Genomic DNA, 17,869 nt, shown 5'->3' on the forward strand with positions numbered 1-17,869 from the left:
ATGAATATAAATTTCCAAAGTACAGCTTATGGATTACAATGGCTTCCCCCCATAACGTCCCTCCCACCCGCAACCCTCCCCTTTCCCACTCCCTCTCCCTTTCCATTCACATCAAGATTCATTTTCGATTCTCTTTATATACAGAAGATCAGTTTAGCATACATTAAGTAAAGATTTCAACAGTTTGCTCCCACACAGAAACATAAAGTGAAAAATACTGTTTGAGTACTAGTTATAGCATTAAATCTCAATGTACAGCACACTAAGGGCAGAGATCCTACATGAGGAGTAAGTGCACAGTGACTCCTGTTGTTGACTTAACAAATTGACACTCTTGTTTATGGCATCAGTAATCACCCTAGGCTCTTGTCATGAGTTGCCAAGGCTATGGAAGCCTTTTGACTTCACTGATTCTGATCGTATTTAGACAAGATTGTAGTCAGAGTGGAGTTCTCTCCTCCCTTCAGAGAAAGGTACCTCCTTCTTTGATGACCTGTTCTTTCCACTGGGATCTCACTCGCGGAGATCTTTCATTTAGGTGTTTTTTTTTTTTTTTTGCCAGAGTGTCTTGGCTTTCCATGCCTGAAATAGTCTCATGGGCTTTTCAGCCAGATACGCATGCCTTAAGGGCTGATTCTGAGGCCAGAGTGCTGTTTAGGACATCTGCCATTCTATGAGTCTGCTGTGTATCTTGCTTCCCATGTTGGATCGTTCTCCCCCTTTTTGATTCTATCAGCTAGTATTTGCAGACATTGAATTGTATTTTAACAACAATTCTGGATAGAAATCCTTTGAAGATGTATATATTATATTTGTCTGTTAGTGTGGCTTGCCCTTTCATTTTCTTGATGGATATTTCTCAGAAAATGGAAGATTTGGGGCCAGCATTGTGTTGCTGCAAGTTAAGCTGCCACGTGTGGCGCCAGCATCTCATGTTACAGTGCTGGTTCTCTGCTCCTGATCCAGCCTCCAGCTAGTGTGGGAGACTGGGCTGGAGTTCCTGGCTCCTGACTTTGGCCAGACTCAAACCTGGCTGTTGTGGTCGTTTGGTGAGGGACCCAGCAGACAGAAGACCTCTCTCTCTCTCCCTTTCTCTCTCTCTCTCTCTCTCTCTCTCTCTCTCTCACACACACCCTCGCTCCTTCTCTCTCCCTTTCTTTCTCTTTCTCCCCCTTGCCCTCTCCCTCTCTCTCAGTTGCTCTGCCTTTCAAAATCAATCAATCTTAAAAAAAAAGAGAGAGAGAATGGAAGTTTTGACTTTTGATGAAACCAAGATTATTTTTATTTATTTTTAAAGATTTTATTTATTTACTTGAGAGGTAGAGTTACAGACAGTGAGAGGGAGAGAGAGATAAAGGTCTTCCAGCCACTGGTTCACTCCCTAAATGCCACTAACGGCCAGAGTAGAGAGCTGGGTCTGAAAAGAAGCAGCTGGCACTAGAACTGGAGCCCATATGGGATGCTGGTGCCACAGGTGGAGGATTAACCTATGGAGCCACGGTGCTGGCCCTGAGTTTATCTTTTAAAGTTCATGATTTTTCTATGTCTGACCAAAGGACATTTGCTGACCACTTGGCATTTTTGTAATTGTCTACAGACAAAAAATGGTCAGTGAGTCAAATGAACAGAAAATGGTCTTGCACTATGAAGGTGACTCATAGTTTTGAGCTAAAGATTTCCTTGTATGTTATTAGTCTTCGCTGCAGCCTTTAGGAGTGATTAATAAGTATGTAGTAGAGGTTCAAGAGATGTTAAATAACTTGCTCAAAGTTCCGTGTCTGCTCAGTAGTGAAGAGAGGGTTTGAAATTAGGCTTCCTGAATGGTATCAACCATAGTTTCTATTACTGAATTCTGAACCTATGGTATTCTACATGCTCTACATGTGGAGTAATTTAATCATCACGCAACAGCCCTATGCAGTGAGTGCTATCACTCCACGGATGGGCAGCCTGAGGCTTAGGGAGGGCATTACCCTGACCAATATCACACAGCTCCTAGACTTCACCTTCCCTGCTTTATTCCAGTTCCTGTTAGGATTCCTATTAAGACAGTCGAGTCACATATCTTTGGTGTATAAGTGGTGGAAGCCTGGCTCTTCTCTGACCTGGCTGGTGGACAGTAGCTTCTACAGGTAGACATTTGAGGGAGGATTGTGATCATCTGTTCTGGTTCAGTTCCTCTAGTGCTGTCAGACTGTATCCTAAGAAGTCCTATGGTTTGGGACTCCATACCAGAGAACCTTTGGATACTTACAATGTGTTTATACCATTTAACCAAGTTTTCTAAAAATCTTACATCTTGATTTTGATTGTTTGTGCTAATTTTATTGTCCTGAAGCTGATGGTTTGATTTGATTCCTAAAGGACTTCTTTCTTTGAAAGAATAATTCTTGCATTGCCTGTAGAAGTTTGATTTTATAATATTAAATAAATATTAAATATTAAATAAATATTAAATTAAATAATTAAATAAATAATAAATATTAAATAAATATTTAAAAGAATGTGCCTGTAGCTAAAATGTGGCCTAATACCCACCTCATTTCACTGCTGTTGGTATTATTTCTCTTTAGAGCTTCATCAGCTAACCATCCTCTCCCTTTCTCTTTCTGTATTCTTCATTACAAAGCCAGACAGCAACTTTCTGAGCACATTGTCACGTCCAACTTTTTCCAGAGAAATTTCCATGGGTCTTAGTCATTCTCATTCTCTTTCTGTCTCACATGGTCACCACACACAGCATAACATGTACACACTGACACACACACACACACACAGATAGGATTAGGAAATTTTATGAAAGAGTCTGGTGTTCTGTGGTATCAGACCTCCAAAGAAAAATTCTAGAAGTCATTGTTCTTCATCATTTCAAAGTGAAAAAAAAAAAAAAACTAGATTGTACTAAGAATAGGTGATTACTGAATAAAAAACTGGGTTACCTTTATTAAGGGTGTAAAATTTCTTATGGGAACAATGGGTCAATTATTTGAAATCTGAACCATTTAGGTCACGAGGTCACTAAATGTCTTGAGCAAATGACTGGGGACAGCTTGGTTCTTGACTCTAGCATTTAACATTGTCTTCTCTGCCTTCCTTTTCAAGGGGGACTTAACATACAACATTTCTGTGTAGGAAGTGCGTATGTAGGCTACATTTTTGGCATCTTTCAAGTTGGGGAGGCTGTCTCTAAGGTAACAGGAATGAGGTTGGCTGACAGGGTGCTGGGTGCCAGAGCACTCCTCAGTTTGAGATCTAATGGCCTTCACATGTCGGGTATATGTACCTGTTTTCTTTCCTTTGGGTACACATGTGCAGATGACTTTAAGGAAATCAATTTCTAAACCGTTCTTTTTTCTTTTTGTATTTCTTTCTTTTTTCACACTTCCTGAGAACTTACCTGTCTCTATGTTTACCCCTTAGTAGAATCTTCTGTCTCCGAGTGTAAAAATATCGTGAGTAAATACAGTAACATTTAAAAATATTGTTTTGGAGAAGATTCCTTTAATGATTACTTAGAGTATCTTGTTTGGTGGGGCTTCTTTTCTTGCCCTGCTTTTCTGAAAGATTTATTTATTGATCTAAAGTCTGAATTACAGAAAGGGAGAGACACAGACAGGCGAGAGAGAATCAATCTGCTTGTTCACTTCCCAGATAGTCATAACAGCCAGGGCTGCACCAGGCTAAATCCAGGAGCCAGGAGCTTCATCCAGGTCCCAGGTCTCCCATGTGGGTGGCCACTTTCTGCTGTTTTTCCCAGGTCATTAGCAAGGAGCTGGATCAGAAGTAGAGCAGCCAGGACATAAACTGGCACCCATATGGGATGCTGGCCTTGCAGGTGGTGGCTTTACCTGCTGTGTCACAACACTGACCCCTCTTACGCTGGTTTGTACATATTTCTGTTTAGAGTGGTGCTGGATCTGTATACTCTTAATTCAAAGCATCCAAAGTGGTATAGGTTAGTACTTAGCAATTCTTTTTAAAGTATATGCTTAACCTTTTAAATTAAATGTTTGTTGAGAATAGAGAATTTTTCAAGATCCAGTTGCTAGTATACACAGATAAAAGGTGTACAAGATTGCTTTTAGAAGTGTCATATTATTGCATAAGGCATCAAACATTTGCTTATCACACTGCGTAATGAAGTGATTACTGTGATGGTAGTCATGGCCAGTCTTTACCATATTTCAGCTTAGAACATGTAGACATGTGACCCATGGTCTATCTGCCATGCACTTGTGTGGAGATAGGGGACTCACCTGATGACCTGTGGAGCACTGGCACATGGACAGGCAATTCACCATCTGCTATGTACTTGTTTATGTCCAGGTCAACTCCACAAGAAATAGAGTATAACTTTTAATCAAGGGTATTAGTAGATGGATCTTGAACAATTTAATGGGTATTGGAAAACAATCTATTTTAAAAGATTAACAGATTTAAAAGAATCAGTATTACTAACGTATACTCTTTCATATGTTTTGACTTTGGAACATCACAGTATAAACCTAGCTCTACCCTAGGAAAAATTTGTACAAATATGATAATTGGTTATTGCCAGTGACTTTAAACATTTTCATGAAGAGTTCACACATGCACACACAAATATCTTAATAAGATTTATTTTCTCTATGTTAACACATTATGACAAAAAAAGCTTGACTGCCATCTTTTTTAAACTTTGGGAGCTTTTGCTTATTTTATATATTCTTTTTGTTTCTATTGAGAATGTTAATTATAATGTAAAATCTTCTAATTACCTGCTCTATTTGAGGAAGCTTAGCAGTGTATAAATTGAAGAAATCTGGCTCAGAGCCGGGTAGCCCTCATAAATGTAATTTTTACCATGCAGCTGCATTTATCCTCGAAGAAAGAGATGAAATTCATGACTTAATTTTAAAAAAATCGCCCAAACAGAAAACAAAAAACTAGACATGAAAGATGAAAGAGAGTAAAAAATATGGAAATTAAAGTGGCCTGTGCTTACAATAATTTTAGGAAGTCTTAAGCCTAAATAAGCTGGAACTTTTAGAAGATTCTAGCAATTGTGAGAAAAATGTTAAAAAAGCATGATAATGAATGGCAGACTATGGATCAGGGTGTAGAGACAAAGGGCACTGGAGCTGTCCTTTTGCTCTTGTCTTTTCTGTTTGGGAGGATGCTCCTTGGGTAAAAAAAAAAATATTAAGAGGAAACTGAAGCCCCAGTAGAAGAAGGCAGGGCCTCCGTGTTCTAGATTAGCTCAGGACTTCTGGGTAGTTTCTCTCAAAACTGGAGAATGAAACTGCTGAACAGTTGTTTGGGCTACATGAGGACCGGAGATGAGCAAGCAGAATTTTAATGTTAAAAAATAAGGCTAAAATACGAGTTCTTAAATTATTGCCTGACATGTAGTAGAGTACTTTCTGGTCCTAGGCACTGTGCTAGGGGCTGGGGCTACACTGGTGGGTAGACGGACATTGGCCTGAGTAGTCAGTGGGAGGTGCAGCTCAGAGAGAAGGCCATGTAAGAAGTCTGACAAAGGAATTCCAAAGAGAGCACTGGGTTGGGCACCCCTCTCAGATACGGGAACAGTAGTTAAGAGTTCTAGGGAGCATTCCAGAACAGATCATGAAAGTACTGACTTGGGAAATATTGAAGCAGTGGGACTATACTGAGTAACACCACCTACCTTATTTCTTTCCTTGACTGCAGATTGATTAAAACATAATCCATTTAGTGCCTAATATGTATCAGGTACTGTTATAAGTTGTTAGGGATGCAGCAGTGATGAAAACAGTAAAATCCTGCCCTTGAGATATGTGTTTGGCCTGGTGGCTAAGCCTGGATTAAGACCCCCTCTTCCCACAGCAGAATGCCTTGGTTCTGTTTCTGACTCCAGCTTCGTGCCAATGTAGATCTTAGGAGGCTGGGTCCATATCACTCATGTGGAGACCTGATTTGGGTTTCTGGCTCCTGGTTTTGGGAAGGCCCAGAAATGGCCATATAGGCATTTGGGAAGTGGGCCAGCATGCCCATACACAAATGTGCATGTCCATACACACACACGCACATACTCTCACACTTTTTCTCTCTCTCTTCCCCTCTCAAATAATAATGAAACAAAAAATGTAAAAAAAAAAAAAAACAACTCTGCCCTCAAGGAACTTGTGTTCCAGTAGTAGATTCAGATAGTAGATAAGAGAATTACATAGAATTTGTATTATGTTAGATATTGATAAGTTCCAAAAGTTAAAATGGATAGAGGGATTTGAGTTATATTTGAGTAGAGGTTGAATCTTAGTGTGGTCAAGTAAAGTCGCACTGAGGAGGAGACTATGAAGCAGACTAAAATCAAATGAGGTTGCTCACCATGTGGCCATCCCGCAGAATAGGGTTTTAGCCAGAGAATAGAAAGTACAGTGGAGGCCGGCGCTGTGGTGCAGTATGTTAAAACCCTGGCCTGAAGCACTGGCATCCCATATGGGCGCCGGTTCTAGTCCCAGCTGCTCCTCTTCTAATCCAGCTCTCTGCTATGGCCTGGGAGAGCAGTAGAAGATGGCCCAAGTTCTTGGGCCCCTGCACCCATGTGGGAGAGCTCGAAGAAGTCCTGGCTCCTGGCTTCAGATTGGCGTAGCTCCAGTTGTTGTGGCCATCTTGAGGAGTGAACCAACGATTGGAAGATCTCTCTCTGTGTCTCTACCTCTCTCTGTAACTCTGTCTTTCAAAAAAAAAAAAAAAGAAAGAAAAAGAAAAGAAAAGAAAGACAGAAAGATGCAATGGCTTGGCTGGCATTGTGGAGTAGCAGGTAAAGCTGTCTCCTGTGATGCCAACATCCCATATATGTGCTGGTTCATGTCCCGTCTGCTCCACTTCCAATCCAGCTCCTTGCTAATGGCCTAGAAAAAGCAGCAGAAGATGGTCCAAGTACTTGAGCCCCTGCCACCCACGTGGGAGACCCAGATGATGCTCCTGACACCTGGCTTCAGTCTGGCCCAGTCCCATCCATTGTGGCTGTGGGAGTGAACCATCAGATAGAAGATTCTTTCTCTCTGTCACTTCCTTTCTTTCTGTAACTCTGACTTTCAAACAAATAAATTAACCTTAAAAAAAAAAAGTACAGGCTGGCACCATGACTCAATAGGCTAATCCTTTGCCTGTGGCAAAGGCACACTGGGTTCTAGTCCTGGCTGGGGCACCGGATTCTGTCCCGGTTGCCCCTCTTCCAGTCCAGCTCTCTGCTGTGGCCTGGGAGGGCAGTGGAGGGTGGCCCAAGTCCTTGGGCCCTGCACCTGCATGGGAGACCAGGAGAAGCACCTGGCTCCTGGCTTTGGATCAGCGCGGTGTGCTGGCTGCAGCGCGCTGGCTGCAGTGGCCATTGGGGGTGAACCAACGGAAAAGGAAGACCTTTCTCTCTGTCTCTCTCTCTCCCTGTCCACTCTGCCTGTCAAAAAATAAATTAATTAATTAAAAAAAGGAAAAAAAAAGTACAATGGCACTGAGGCAGGGAAACAGGAGACAGAGTAGGTAACTGCTATGGTTGGGGTGGAGTGATCAAAGTTGAACATAGTAGGGGAAAGGTAAAAAAATGTATATGAGGGCCAGATCTCATTGGGTCTTATAAATCATTGTAGAAACCTGTTTCTAACTCTGAGAGAGATGATTTTTGAGTATTGAGGCATGAGATCTGGATTATGTTTTCGGGATCAGTGAAGAATGAAGTTTGAAATAAGGGGGCAAGTATGGGAGTAGAAGAGAGATGCTATTGTCTGGTTCCTGGATTCTGGCAGTGGACATGCCAAAAAGTGATCAGATTTTTTACTTAGAGCTGCGATATTTGCTGACAGATTAGGGGTCAATTGAGAGATAAAGAGGTTTCAACCATGATACTATGGGTTTTAGCTGGAAGGAGTGGAAGAAGGGAGTTTTCACTTTTTGATATACAGGGCTGCAGAAAGAGCTAGTTTACAATGATGCAATTATCACAAGATCAGTTTTTGTTATGTTAAGTTTGGAAATATTAAACATTAAAATGGAGGTGACAATTAGACAGGCAGATCTTCAGGCCTGATGCTAGGAGTGAGCTGGGCTTCAGACATCAGCATGTGGATGTTCCAGAAGTCATGAGTCTAGATGCAATCATGTAGGATTATACATGCATGTCTGGAAATGAAGAAATCCAAGGACTGAGTTCTGTGGTCCTTCAAAGTCCAGATGTCAAGGAAATGAAGAGGAACTGAACGAAAAACACCGGAATCTAAGAGTGAAAACCTAAATGGGTATGGCTTCCTGAAAACCAAATAAAATACTTCAAGGGTGAGTGGGAGATCTGAGAAAGACAATAGACATGGAGTATCTGGACTTCAGCAAAGCATATGGCAAAAACCTCACCAATAAGGGAAAAATTACACTGGGGATAAAAATAAACTGGACTTACAGCAACTGCCCAGTTGTATTCAAGGAATCTTGATTCATGGAATATTAACTCAAGCAATGTCTTAACCATTTAAAATCCTTGGCCCCTAGTTAAAAAACTAGAAATTGCAATTCATATAGCATATGATGGTAAATCAATAATAGTTTTCTAATATTAAATTATGGTATTGAAGATGCATATTTAAACATTCTCTAACTTCCCATCATGGGGATTCTGATATACCTCCTAGGGAGTTGTGTCCTTCGCCTGAGTTGGAGAAGTCAGAGGAGTCTCCAGGTACCTCAGAGACTCTCATCTTATCCCAGCCTTTTATTTCTTCCTTTTTGAAAAAAAAATAGTGTCTTGGGTAGAGGCATAGAGCAAATAATGATGTTTGTGGATGTTTTAAAGCTGTAAGTAATAGAAAACACAGCACACACAATAACATCTGGATTCAAAAGGATTTGAATAGGAGTTGGTGATTGATAATTTGGGAGCACTGGAAGGGTATCAGAAGGTTGGAATAGTGAAAATATAGCCTTGGATTTCAAAATTAAAGAATTAGACTACAAACAGCAAGGTACTAAGTCAAATATGAGCAAGAATCTGGACTGGATGGTTTGTGACCATTTTGGAAAGGAGGTGGCATGACTTAACATGTCATACTGCCCTTGCTCTACCCTAGTCCATGATTCCTACACTGGCCAAGCAAGAAACTAGTTTTTGGAGTTTTTCCTTTGAAGGTAATCTATTATTATATCATGAAAATATCATTCAACGTCTAAAGCTGAGTAATATAGTCACAGAGGCAAGGGATTTATAACCAGAGGACCTGGGTTTTGGCCCTATATTTGCCTCTTCTTTATATAGCCTAGGAAAATTTACCTAAGCTCTGAGAAATCTTAATTTTTTCATCTTAAAATGATGAAAGGAATATCTTCATTACAAGTTGTTATCAGGGTCAAATGAGAGAGAGCCAGAGATGAAAGAATTTGCAAAGTATAAATAAATATCAGTTATTCTAGGCAAGAGGAATATTGCTTAAATGATAGCAACCAAAATGTTTGAGTTTTTGGTAGAATGAAGGAAACTGTAGCACCTAGAGCCAGAGAGTTCGTAGTCAGTGCACTCTCTGTCCTGGGAAGGTTATAGCTGACATTCTGTGTTCAGATCTATATTTTTAGAGGAACATAGGGAAATAACGATATGAGAAGATGAGATGTTGTCCCCATGAAGAATATTTGGGGGGACTGAGAAGACTCAGAGATGATGGTGGTGGTAATGGTAGAAATGAGGTAACCATCTTCAAACACTGAGAAATGTTGGTGGTTGAAAGATTGTTTGTTCCACTTGGTCTCAAGAAATGGCAGTAGGATTGAAGAGATGAAGCTGGACTTCTGATCATAGCAAGAAACTGCTTTCTGATAGAGCTATGGCATGGTGACAACAGGGATAGTTCATATCAGTAGAGGTTTATAACCATGGACTGGGTAACACCTGGTGGGGAAGAAGATTCGTGAGTCAGATGGGGGGGTTGGCCATCGTGACTCTTTTTTTTTTTTTTTAAAGATTTATTTATTTGAAAGAGTTACATGAGAGAAGGAGAGGCAGAGAGAGAGAGGTCTTCCATCCGCTTGTTCACTCCCCAGATGGCTGTAATGGCCGGAGCTGTGCCAATCTGAAGCCAGGAGCCAGGAGCTTCTCCCGGTCTCCCATAAGGGTGCAGGGGCCCAAGGACTTGGGCCATCTTCCACTGCTTTTCCAGGCCATGGCAGAGAGCTGGATTGGAAGTGGAGCAACTGGGTCTTGAACCAGTGCCATATGGGACGCTGGCACTGCAGGCAGTGGCACTACCTGTTACGCCACAGTACTGGCCCCCACCATGACTCTTTAGTGCCTTCCGACCTCATAGTCCATCATTCCATGACATTGTTTATCTATTTATTTAACTTTCTAAGTATCCCTGTGACTTCTGTAAGTATAATGCACCATAATCTTGGAAGCTATGTAATGATTGCATTTCTCCCTTTATTTAATCTGATGTGAGGTCATTAAACTGAGATGTAGCCTTTATTCTCTGCTTCCTCCTTTGCTTTGGCTGCCTGACACTTGTCCTGATCATTCATGAGCCTTGGAAGCAGCAGATCCCAGAGAGACATCTTATTATGAGAAAGGATTTTCCAAAGCTGAACTAAATGCATTCAGTCTTTTCCCAAATAAAGGAGCGACTTTGATCTGCCAACTGTGAAAAGTAAACCGGGCATGACCTTCACTCATCACCAACTATCTCACTTAATGACATTTGTTAACTTTATTCTGATATTAGATCATGGTCCTGCTTTGTCCTGTCGGGGTTTTTTTTCATCCAGAGTCTAATTATTTCTGTTGATACATATAACCTCCAAAAGGTTCTAAGCAAGCTTAGAAGCTGGATGTATTGAAAATGACATTTATCTCAGAATGTCTCAAATTCTGAAGATACTTTGTTGTATTTGCTATTTACCCAAGGAAGTTGAGAAAATAAAGAGATCAACTTTAAAGTCAAATGCCCTGAAAGTACTCACTGTATTGCCCCTTGAGACTTGGAGCCTTTCCTTTGCTGTGTGATTGTGTGTTCCAGCTTCTTTGCTTCTGTTTTACCTTTTCACCCTGAAGGCCCCCAAATGACAATTACTGTTTCTTAAAGGATGCAACTTCTGAGCAGCTGTCACAGTGAATCAGGCTGCACTCTGCTTGAAGAAGCTTCTGGGATCTGAAATGTTGCAAGTGTTTTATGCAGTTGGACTTATTTGCTGAAACATATATCGGAGCACTAAAAGCAGGTTAACTTTTCACAGCACGGCAGAGGATAGATGAATTCATTTTCTGCTGAACACTCTAATTATGTTTAGTTGCAGAGGCTAATTATGTTTAGGTGCATAGCACTTGATAGTGATTCTCAAGTATTTCCTTTAAATTTATATCTGAAGTTTATAATCTATACTGGTAGTTGAAATGTTTATACTCACTTATGCCATATACAGATATGACCTAAAATAAATTAATCTGGATATTATTTGTCAAAAATCATTGGTGTAGGTAAGAAAAGTTTGTCTAAAAAGGTATGAAAATTCTCTTTATTCTCTTTTGATTACTATTCCTTTCTCAATTAAATGTAAAACAAAGATGTCAGCTGATAGCAAAGATGGGAAGGAGGTGTGGGAGGTTTGAAGAGAGAGAAAGATATGGAACCATCTTCTAGAAAGGGGAGAGAGCAGCAGTGGATCTCAGCCATCACCACCCACTGAAATTAACTGCAAGACCTTTAAAAAATGATATCAGTGCCGGGGCCAACCATACAGAGACTTTGAATTCATTGATTTGGGGTGGAAGTCAGGCAGCAGGACTTCTGCATAGTCTGCCTCAGGTAATGCTAAGGCAGGGAGAGTTGAGTCCCACAGGACAAGGAAATGCAGCAAGATGGCCTGACACCAGCTTGCACTGAAAGTCCTTGTCAGGACTGGCCTTGTGGTACAGCAAGTAAAGCTTCCACCTGCAACACCAACATCCCATATGGGCGCAGGTTCCTGTCCCGGCTGCTCCATTTCTAATCCAGCTCCCTGCTAATGGCCTGGGAAAAGCAGTGGAAGACGGCCCAAGTGTTTGGGTCCCTGCCACCCATGTGAGTGCCCTGGATGAAGTTATTGGCTCATGGGTTTAGCCTGGCTCAGCCCTGGCCATGTGACTACTTGGGGAGTGAACTAGTGGTTGGAAGATCTTTCTCTGTCTCTCCCTCTCTCTTTGAACCTCAACGTTCAGATAAATTTTTTTTTTTAAGAAAAATTTTTTCTACCATAAAACTGGAATTGAGTCAACATTCATCTGCAAGTTGTTTTCCTTGACCTATGAGCCACACTGCTCTCCCTTGGTCCTTCTCAAATCAGAAGGATAAAAAAACTTGGTAGAGAATACGTGCAAAATGACCCATCTCCTCCTCCTCCAGACAGACTTATATGGAAGGAAAACAGAAAAGGGAAAGGCAAACAGCATGTGTTAAGTTTATTTAAAGATTTATTTTCATTTATAAATGTTTTGCCTCAGCTGTCTATGTAGGCTGGTGATTATGTTCATTGGTATATTTCCATATACTGAATTAATTGTGCTAGTTGAGAATTATATAAATCAAGTTAAGGTTTATAATAAATTTTATTTCAATATTAAAAATTATACAATTTGACATGCCTATTGAATTGCTTTGTTAAGAATGTTCTTGAGAATAAGTGCCTTTTCATTGGATAAACCTGAATTAAAATAAACTTCTAGAATTATTATCAATAATATGCTGGAAATCGTGATCTTTAAGACTGAGGTTAATAACCTGTGGAAGTGACTGGATTTGGTACCGTAGGTTTTGAATCTTCCCAGCACGTCACCAAGAATGACAACCATTTTAGACATTTTGACTTGAAATTAGGCTTGAAAGTCGCTACTCTCTTGGGATGAGTTAACATTTAATGTTGGGCAAGTAGAAATGACTGCTGATTTTCATTCTTTATATTAATTCCATGGGGAGGGTGAGCTAGTAAAACATTTGTGTGAGCTGGTCATTATTTGAAATTTATTTACCAAAGTGGCTTACGTAATAATCATCCCTGTGCTAAATCACTCAGTCAACAGGTTTTTATTGCGTCCCCACTGGATTAGAGTAATGTACAGTAATGATGTACTCAGTAGTGTACATATGTATGCTCAAAGATTAGGCATGAGATCGACCCCCAAGGCCTTACAAGCCATTAGAGGAGACAAACAGACACATATCATCAAGTGAAATGTAACCAGATGACTTAACTCCCTGGGCATGGAGTAATGGCTGGGCTGGGATTGTTCTGGTAGGTGATAGGATGGGTTAAATGTGGGAAATTTCCACGATATAGGTAGGTGGCTTGGTCTGAGGCAGGTTGAAGTTACTGGCTTGGTCAATGAGAACAGCAATTTGGCTTAGTGAAGACAGTGTCGCTTGGACAAAGACTGAAGCAGAGGATAGGAATCTGTTGAACTTATCTGGAGGTAAAGCAAAATGAATAAACACACAGGTAAGACAGGTAATGGGTAGTTATTAGAAACCACGATTTGAGCAGGAATGGAACTAGTGGGATGTGAGTCACATACCACGATGGTAAACTCCATTTACTGAAGCTTTATTGAGCTATACTCATATATAATAAATTATATACTTTCAATGCGTGCTTCTTGATGAATTTGGATATATTCATAACAAACCATGATACCATGCCACAACAAAATACTAAGCATATCTATCACCTCCAAAAATGTTCTTGTATTCTTTTGTGTTTTTTTTTTTAAATTCTTACTTTGTATTTGTACCAAGAATATTTAACATGAGATCTATCATCTTACATGTTTTTTTTTTTTTTAAGATTTATTTATTTACTTGAAAGGCAGAGTTACAGAGAGGCAGAGGCAGAGAGAGGCCTTCCATCTGCTGGTTCGCTCCCCAAATGGCTGCAATGGCCTGAGCTGGGCCGATCTGAAGCCAGGAGCCAGGAGCCAGGAGCTTCTTCTGGGTCTCCCACATGGGTGCAAGGGCTCAGGAACTTGGGCCATCTTCTACTGCTTTCCCAGGCCATAGCAGTGAGCTGGATCAGAAGTGGAGCAGCCAGGACTCAAACCGATGCCCATATAGTATGCCGGCACTGCAGGTGGCAGCCTTATCTACTACACCACAATACCATATTGTTAACTAGAGATAGTATGATCTATTGAGTAGATCCATAGAATGTATTCATCTTATATAGCAAAATTTTTGTATCTATTGAAAAACAGTTTCCACTTCCCCTCTCCTTTGCCTCAGGCAACCAGAGTCGTGTTCTCTGCTTTTCTGACTTTGAATATTGTAGATATGCCATTAAGTAGAATCAGGCAATATTTGTACTTCTGTGGTTGGAGATTATTTTCATTTTTTGCTTTGTTAGATGAAAGGCTTTTCACAAAAAGTAGTTGAATGAGAGGCTCTTGTGGGATTGTTTTTGGGAAGTACGTTTAAGTGATTACCTGGATTGCTAATTTAGGACAGACCCAAACTTGATGGTCTTCACAGACTGAACAGCATGCAAACCAGCTGTAAGCTTCTAAATGTACTCCCTAGCCATCTGATCAACCACCAGCATTGTGCATCACATGACAATCACTGGTGGACTTTTCCTCTTGCCCATATTCAAATACTCTCAATTTATAGGCCAGTTAAGTTGGATTCCATTTGTTTTCTGGCACTCAAACTTCTTTCATAAGTAAATAGCCAGGTCTAGTTTAGAAGACTTGGTAACAAAGGAATGAATGATGAGAGTTGTCCTTTGAACAGTTAGGCTTCTCAACAGACTTCATTGTCAGGTATAATTTATGGGCCGTTTAATATTAACAGGGAAACATCCTTGGAATTTACTTATATTACCTCATTTAGACTACACAATAGGCCTCTGATATCTGTACTGTTAGGCCTGACTTAAATTAGGAAAACTAAAGCTCCAAAGCGTTGAATGTTGTTTCTGTAGTCATAAGGCTGGGCTTTACATCCAGGTGGTTCTGGCTCCAAAGTATATGCCTTTCCACTGTACCACATGAACTGTCCAGGTTTTAAAAAATGATGATCTTCATGTAACCACCAGCTGACTCTCCCAGTCCTGCTTTAGTTAATCTGAGTATGATGGTCAGAGAATGTTGTAGATCTTATACTATTTATTCTAGTCGAATAACTAATTATTGAAAATCTGTTATTTGTTGGGATTTGTGCATTGAGGAAATATTGAAGGAAAAAGATAGCTGCATTAGCAAGTTCCTCATGGGCACTGGTGTCCTCTAGCTATGTCGAACATAGGCTGTGCTTGTGGCAGCCTCTGACTTTTCACTTAGTCTCCCTACTTCCGTTAGATACAGATCAGGGAGATCCAAGCAAACTCCACTTTTCTGAGACATTTTCCTGATTCCTCAGATGTATTTGGATTTCTGTATTTCCTAAACCAACTATGTTCAGGGCATAAAACTGTTGGACTAACTCTCCTGTCACCTTTGCTTTATATCTTTATCTCTCTCAAGACTTTTCATACCCAAAGGGTGACAACTTAGTCTTATTCCTTTTTGTCTTTTTATCTATCATTTATCAGAGCACTGAGTGAATGAAGGAAGCAACCGCGACAGGACTGGCATTTGGGGAGGATCCTGAAGGAGAATGCAAGTTCCTGGAAGGAGGGAACCACTCAAGGTCAGTCTTTCTGGGGAAGGAAGCTTCACAAAGGAGCTGGAGCTTGTTCTGAATCTTGAAAGATGCCCTGGATCGGAAAGTAGTGCAGAAGGAGGACACGACCATTGATAAAGGGAGTATCTGCTCTTCACTTGGGACCTAGATACTCCTCTTCATGGCTTCTGTTGGGTGTTCCCAGTTCATTATCTTCAGATCACACAAAATTAGCCTACTCCCATTTCCCAGGCTGCCCTGCAGTGTTTGAAAACCTTGGGTTTTCACCGGTCTGCTTTCCTTGTGGTGTAGGGCTTTCCTGATTCTTTAACCCGAGCTGCTCCCCATCCAGGTGGCCACGGCTGCTGCTGGCCACATCTGTTTACTTGCTCAAGCTCACTTTAGTGTCCGTGAGGACCACTGAGGCTTTTTTTTATACATGGAAACCATGTGCCCCTTATCCATGATTGCATTAATGTCACTTACCACTCATTCACTCTCAGTCATTCCACCAATACTAAAGTATTCACTATGTGCAAACCACTGTGTGAGGTGCTAGGGACATAATATCTAGCAGAGTTCCTGACATAAGTGTGGGAACTTACATTTATCTCTGTTTCATACCATTTTGTTAGGTTGGACTCTCCAATCTTCCTTTGTCTCTGTCTCTGCTTCTCTGTCTTTGTCTCCATTTCTCTATGTTATAGATTAAGTGTCTCTAAAATTGATGGAAAATGCATGGTATGAAAAACTATGCATGGTTTTAAATTTTTCCACAAAAATAGACTTATCTTTTAATTATATTTGGCCATGAGGTTCTTGAAGTGCCAATTTAGATAGATGATAAAATAGAATATATGTAGTATGTATGTATGTGGGCATATATGTGTGAGTATATATATATATATATATATCTAATATTATGTATGTGTATACATACTCTTTTATATGCATATATGTTTTCCAAGTGTTTGTGTTGCTTCTAATTTGTAAGTTAATGAGGCAGAATATGATGTAGGAAAGAAACCTTATGGAAATAAATTAGGGCTGTATTCTTAGATAACATTAAAATTATAACTCTTTCAAGTTCCGGGACAGAAAAAAACAATGTGTGTTGGAGAAGGTGGTTTGGTGACATCTTTGTGAAGAGCATGGATTTTGTTGTGGGTTTTGAATCTTCTGACACCAAATGTGGGCTCCATTGCTTACCAGCTTTGTGACCAAGGGCAAAATGTTTGATTCCCCCAACTCTCAATGCCTTCTATATATATATCCCTGCACTCTCAGGAATAATAATTGCTTCTGTTCAAAGGGTTCTTGTGCTAATTACATTAGGTGATGTGTATAATGTGGTTAGTAAAGTGAGTCATATTCAAAATCATTAGCTAGTAGACAGACTTATATAAGACAAACAATTGGCTTTCTTTTTTTTTAACTTTTATTTAATGAATATAAATTTCCAAAGTACGGCTTATGGATTACAATGGCTTCCCCCCGATAACGTCCCTCCCATCCGCAACCCTCCCCTTTCCCACTCCCTTTCCCCTTCCATTCACATCAAGATTCATTTTCGATTCTCTTTATATACAGAAGATCAGTTTGGCATACATTAAGATTTCAAGAGTTTGCTCCCACACAGAAACATAAAGTGAAAAATAATAGATGATTTTTTAAATGATGATGAAATCAGATCAGACCTATTGTCATGTTTAATCCTAGTGAGAGTCAAGTTGGGAATTGATAATTTCTTTTCTTTTTTTTTTTTTTTTTACATAAGATCAGTTTAGTATACATTAAGTAAAGATTTCAACAGTTTGCACCCCCATAGAAACACAAAGTGAAATATACTGTATGAGTACTCGTTATAGCATTAAATCTCAATGAACAGCACATTAAGGACAGAGATCCTACATGAGGAGTAAGTGCACAGTGATTCCTGTTATTGACTTAACAAATTGACACTCTTGTTTATGGCATCAGTAATCACCCTAGGCTCTTGTCATGAGTTGCCAAGGCTATGGAAGCCTTTTGACTTCACTGATTCTGATCGTATTTAGACAAGATTGTAGTCAGAGTGGAGTTCTCTCCTCCCTTCAGAGAAAGGTACCTCCTTCTTTGATGGCCCATTTTTTCCACTGAGATCTCACTCGCGGAGATCTTTCATTTAGGTGTGTTTTTTTTTTTTTTCCAGAGTGTCTCGGCTTTCCATGCCTGAAATACTCTCATGGGCTTTTCAGCTGGATCCACAT

General features: G+C 40.2%; 1 long non-coding RNA gene across 4 annotated transcripts in view; it reads left to right on the plus strand.

Annotated features, from left to right (window-relative positions):
- Nucleotides 1-17,869, plus strand: part of LOC103348092 (uncharacterized) — a 377,752-nt gene that overhangs the window by 210,842 nt on the left and 149,041 nt on the right. For all 4 annotated transcript variants that reach the window (XR_016235838.1, XR_016235841.1, XR_016235840.1 and 1 more), the window contains exon 2: nucleotides 15,550-15,647. This is a non-coding gene — a long non-coding RNA (uncharacterized LOC103348092). The remainder of the gene's footprint in view (nucleotides 1-15,549; nucleotides 15,648-17,869) is intronic.

This window comes from Oryctolagus cuniculus, chromosome 6, assembly GCF_051225735.1.
Source record: "Oryctolagus cuniculus isolate XC-2025 breed Fujian yellow rabbit chromosome 6, ASM5122573v1, whole genome shotgun sequence".
Classification (NCBI taxonomy): Eukaryota; Metazoa; Chordata; class Mammalia; order Lagomorpha; family Leporidae; genus Oryctolagus; species Oryctolagus cuniculus.